Source organism: Rhinolophus sinicus, linkage group LG02 (assembly GCF_036562045.2).
Source record: "Rhinolophus sinicus isolate RSC01 linkage group LG02, ASM3656204v1, whole genome shotgun sequence".
Classification (NCBI taxonomy): Eukaryota; Metazoa; Chordata; class Mammalia; order Chiroptera; family Rhinolophidae; genus Rhinolophus; species Rhinolophus sinicus.
In genome coordinates this window covers 160,633,514-160,639,523 of record NC_133752.1, presented here as the reverse complement: position 1 = coordinate 160,639,523, position 6,010 = coordinate 160,633,514, and the positions used below count along the sequence as shown (strand labels likewise).

The window sequence follows — 6,010 nt, the reverse complement described above, 5'->3', positions numbered from 1 at the left end:
TGAAGACAAAACACAGCTTTTTTTTTTTTTTTTTTGGTGCCAATTTTAAATAGATTTCTAAGACATTGCATTTTTCACTTTGCAATACAGTGCTTATAAAGTACATCATTATTTCCTTTCTCTGTGCACATAGTCCATATTCCAGTATTAAGAACGTCCAGTTATTTACAATATAGCAGCTCAACTTGAAAACTGCCATAAAATTTGCTACAAATTTGTGCCCTTCCATATTTTGTGTGGAACAATGCTAAACCTGTGCTCAAGGTTGACTTAATCAACCTCTTTGATGGTGGACCCAGAAAAGGCACCACCAGAAGGAAGAGCCCCACCACTGGAGAAGCCCCCAGGCATCCTTCCTGGCATGCCTCCTGCACTCTGGTACAACTTGGTAATGATGGGGTTGCATACTTTTCCCACCTTTTCCTGCTGATGTTCAAATTCTTCCTTCTCTCAGTCAGGTTCTTAACAAGCAAGTTGAGGATTTCATTGCACTTGTCAAGAATCTTCTGTTTGTCCTCATCATTGATCTTGCCTTGAAAATTTTTTATCTTCAACAGTGGCTTTCATGTTGAATGCATAGAATTCAAGTGGGATTCTTGGAAGACACCTTGTCACACTGCTTCTCATTTTCAGATTTGTACTTCGCATCTTCCTGGACCATGCGCTCAATGTCTTCCTTGCACTTCCTTGTCTTAAGTGATGGTGGTCTTGTTCTGTTTTCCTGTACTCTTATCCACATCAGAGACACTGAGGATGCCATCTGGCATCAATATCAAAAGTGGATTCAATCTGAGGAACACGACGAGGGGCGGGAGGTGTGTCTGTGGGCAGACTTGCCTAGCTGGTTGTCATCTTTGGTTATGGCCCGCTCACCGTCAAACCTGAATGAGCGACCAGGCTGGTGGTCAAAGTAGGTCATGAACATCTGTGTCTCCTTGGTAGGGATGGTAGTATTGCTCTTGATGAAGACAATCATGACTCCACCAGCAGTTTCAATGCCAAGGGAAATAGGAGGGACACCAACAGCAGCAAATCTTGAACCTTTTCAGATTTGTCTCCAGATAGGATGGCTTCCTGGACAGCTGCACCATAAGCAACAGCCTCATCAGGGTTGATGCCTTTATTCAACTCTTTTCCTTTGAAGAAGTCCTGTAAGAGTTTCTGAATCTTAAGGGTATAACCACGCACAAGGACAATATCATGGATCTGGGACTTGTTGAGCTTGGCATCCCAAAGGGCTTTGTCAATAGGGTCAAGGGTGCCACAGAAAAGATCACCATTCAATTCTTCAAAATGGGTGATAGAGGTATAGGAGACGATTCCTTTATAGAGCAAGTCAATCTCAATATTGGCCTGGTGCTGGAAAAAAAAAAGAGTATGTTTATCACATTCACAAGCAGTATGGAGGAGACGGACAGCTTTCTTGTTCTCACTGATGTCCTTGTTATGCTTGCACTTGAACTCTGCAAGAAAATGGTGGACCACACTGTTGCCAAAGTCTTCTCTACCTACCCTATTTTCCTGAAAATAAGACCCAGCTGGTCAATCAGCTCTAATGCATCTTTTGGAGCAAAAATTAATATAAGACCCAGTATTATATTATATAATATTATAATTATAAAGACCAGTCTTATAGTAAAATAAGACCGGGTCTTATATTAATTTTTGCTCCAAAATACGCACTAGAGCTGATGGTCCAGCTAGGTCTTATTTTCAGGGAAACACAGTAGGTAGATGTACCCAGCTGTAGATTTAACCTCAAAGATTCCATCTTCAATTGTGAGAACTGACACATCAAAAGTGCCACCTCCCAAATCAGAGCTCAGCACATTTCTTTCCGCTCCAACCTTTTTGTCTAAGTCATAAACAACAGCCGCAGCAGTTGTTTCATTGATGATTCTAAGCACATGGAGACCAGCAATAGTTCCAGCACCTTTGGGAATCTGAGAGTCATTGCAGTAAGTAGGTACTGTGACAACAGCACTGGTTAACAGTCTTCCCAAGGTAGGCTTCAGCCATTTCCTTCATCTTTGTCAAAACCATAGATGATACTTCCTCTGAATAGAAATTTTTGTCTCTCTCTTGTATTCTACTTGGACCTTGGGCCTGCCAGCATCATTCATCACCATGAAGGGCCAATGCCTCATATTGGATTGAACAACAGCATCATCAAATCTACACCCAATCAGATGTTTGGCATCAAAAACTGTGCTGGTGGGATTCATCACAACTTGATTCTTTGTGGCATCACTGATCAATCGTTTGGTATCAGTAAAGGTGACATAACTTGGGGTGGTTCTGTTTCCCTCATCATTGGAAATTATTTCCACTTTTTTGTGCTGGAAGACACCCACACGAGACTAGGTGGTGCCAAGAAGAATGCCAACTGCAGGTCCCTTAGACATGGTCGCTTGAGTGTAGGCACAGCTTGCAAAGAAGAGAGATCCTGGTAGCTGCCCCCATGTTCAATGGGAGAAAAGATGGCTTTTTAAAGTGACAAAAAAAAAAAGTCTCAAAAAATTATCTGTGAAAATTATTATCAGTGAAGTTGCACAGCTAAAAATACTCCAACAAGGAGAAATGAAGATTTAAAAACAATGAAAGATAACTATTAAGGACTGGTAAATTGCAAGATTAATGAAAGTAATGGTGACAAATACTATGTAAAAGAATTAGACCACATTTTGAGAAGCAGAAAATAGAAATATTTTGTAAAGTGTGCCAGACTATGCTAAATAGGAAAGACAGCTCAGACATTGGATTTCATATCACCCTTAAAGGGTATTTAAGATTAACTTATTTAATTGAAATGTATATTAAAAGTAATAAAAACAACTGGATCAAAAGGTGTTGTTCAAAATTGGTAATCTTGTCAATGGGAGATAAAAGTCTAAAATCAGCTACAGAAATGGCATAATAAAATGGAATAAAAGGAGGCAACAATAAAGAAAAGCTTACAGGACAAAGGAAGTAGTAGAAAGTTGTCAACTAAAATATATAAGGAAAAAGAACTAAACTCCAAAATAAAGCATAGGACACTGACTGGCATAAAGTCAAAATCCAACAATATGATACCTGTAAGAGACAGACTTAAAACTAAAATACAAGTGAGCACAAACTAAGGGATAATTTAAAGTCTGTCATGTCTGTGCAATTGAAAAAGAAAAAAAAATGGAGGTTTCTACTATGACAAAAATTAGGATGGATTAACAAGGTTATTATTATATTAAACAAATTTACAGGTAAAGTTGTATTAAACAAGAAAATGTCTCATAATATTGCAAGTATATGTTCTAAACAAAATAGTAACAATAATATTCTGAACAAAAATGGATTTTAAATGGCAAATGCAATTTTACCTGAAAGCCTTATCAGTTTACAATGTCAGGTTTAGTTGATAGGAAATTAAGAATAAAAATACAGTTTTAAAAACTGTATCAAATAATAAATGGCATAAAATAACTCTGTAATAGTAAAATCTGATGACAAGACAGAATAACTATTTTATGTTAAGTCCATATAGATTATTTTTAGAATTGCTTAAATAAGAGGAACATAATTAATAAATATTAGAAATGTAGAAAACTTATATATCCTATACTTTTACCTTGTAATGTGACAAATAACAAAAGCAGACTAAAACTGCTCAACTATGTGAAGATTTTTAAATTATCCCTTAATGCCTATGTCATGGAGAAAATTCATATTATAATAACATATTATTTAAAGGATATATGTATACATTTAATTTTTTAAATTATTTATATAGAGAATAATAAACATTGCTTACTATGAAATATAATATTATCATAGTATAGTAAATGCTGAGGAGATATAAAGAGTTTAATACTCATTAAGTTCTTATTTTTTTCCTATAGAGCTTCTTCCATTTATCAAAAATCACAGAGAATACAGCGCTTTAAATCAAATTCCAGATAAGGCAAATTTCTTTCCTGGGAGTGTGAGTGTGTGTGTGTGTGTGTGTGTGTGTGTGTGTGTGTGTATGTTTCATAAGGAGGAGATTTATCAAGGCCTTAGAGACCAAAAATATCATAAATATAGTAATAAGTAACAGTAAAAAAAATCTCCTATATGAAACACTCTAGACTAGTTACAGTGCTCAGCTCTTTTCATTTTTCATCTCATTAACCTCCAACTCTCCATCATCTATACTGCTTTTTACTCTCAGCTTCCACCAAGTCACAGGTGATACAAATTGGCCTATCAAATAGAGTAAGAGCTGGCATAACACTGCTGGGAGCTTTTGTTAAAGATCTAATTTATAAACAAATTTTGATGACAAAATAGAAAACATTTCAATCATTCTAAAGCAGCTAAGGCAGAAATTAAAAAAAACTATTACCACTGGCTGGTTTTAAGATAAAAGGGAAACAATTTGAAGTATGAACATTTTATTAAACATGACATCATATTATTTATATTAGACACCACATTTTTATAAATGGTTTCAGTGGCATATAAATTAAGAAGATGTTGATATTCATTAATATTTCACTTTCTCAACTCTGCTCTAGTCTCACTTTCAAATAACTGCCTCTTGCTCTCCATATGCTGTTTAGAATTGATTTTAGAGATTTTGAAAGAACATAAAAGAGAGTTTATTGAAGGCCTCCAAATACATTTTTCATGAGTATTGATACATGGTGACAATCAATAAATATCCTCCAAAATCCTCCCTCATAAATAAAACTATTGAGTTCCTATTTTTAAAATGTAGACCTCAAAGTGAGGTTAAATGTAAGAGAAAGCACCCTAAAATAAATTAATCTAGCGTTATTTATACAGCTTCCCATATAAATACCATATGGCATTATACCATATAATAGAATGTTTAAATAGCCCCTTAACCAAATCAATAATGCCATCAATTTCTATGAAAGCCTATCATTGAATCAGACTCATTGATCAACATTACCCCTTGTCATAATACTTCTAGAGCTATTGTGGACTAATGATGACATAATGAAATTAGACATTTCCAGGCATTTCTATACTAAGTTGTAACACTGAGGTGTCTCATTTATCCATGATAATTTTTCCTAAACAAGTTGATGAAAACAAAAATAAATTGACAAAAATGAAAAAAATCGCTTTGTGAAAACAGCTATTCATTTCTACTTGCTACTCTAACTTCTCCATGCCTTATGACTGTTCTTGCCTCAAAGTACAAAACCAAAATATAACACTGTAGAATTACTACAACCTATCCAACAAACACCTAGACGAGGTTTCAAAACCGTTATTTCTGCTGACCTTGCAAAAATGTAAGGCAAGAATGAAACTGGATTATCCTGCTCTGAAGAGTGGCATGAACCCTTCTGTTATCCACAGGCAGAAATACCACAGCAAACACAGTCACTCCAGGGAAGAAAGAGAAGGAGAAGGAGAAGGAGAAAGAGGGGGAGGGGGAGGGGGAGGGGAGGGGAGGGGAGGGGAGGGGGAGGGGAAGAAAGGTGAGTAAATAACCACTTAGTAGAGTGATACTCCTTTCTGGACATCTCAAGACACTTTACAAACACTTGTGATGGTGAGCATTTCATCCTAATGATAAACTGAGTAGGAAGCGTGGGAGCAGCTGGGTGAAAGAAGAGTAAGTAATGAAGGGGGTGAGGCAAGGGCAAAGCTGAGTTACTGCACCCTTCCTGTCATTGAGCTACATGCTTTACAGTGTATTTTATCCTCATAACACTCTAGGACAGAGTTATCATTGCCAACACGCCCACCCCCCTCCCCACCAATCCCTTTTTACAGGCAGGCTGACGCTTAGAGAAGTTAAGTAATCTGTCCAGGGTCACACAGCTAGTAAATTACAAGAGCAAGTCTTTAAAATCCAAAGCTCAAGGTCTGAAACATTCTGCTCACGCAGCCTTCTGCGAGTTATTTTTAATGTGATTCATAATATTGTTGTTTCTTGCATGAAAACAGTTGGAACAATGCCAATTCTGGAATGTCCTGAGACAAAATACTAGCGAAGGTTTATTTCAACAGA

At 36.5% G+C, this 6,010-nt stretch overlaps 1 pseudogene; it reads right to left on the bottom strand.

The window, feature by feature from the left end:
• Positions 1–270: 270 nt before the first annotated feature.
• LOC141568701 (heat shock cognate 71 kDa protein-like) lies at positions 271–2,405 on the bottom strand (annotated as a pseudogene).
• Positions 2,406–6,010: the final 3,605 nt, after the last annotated feature.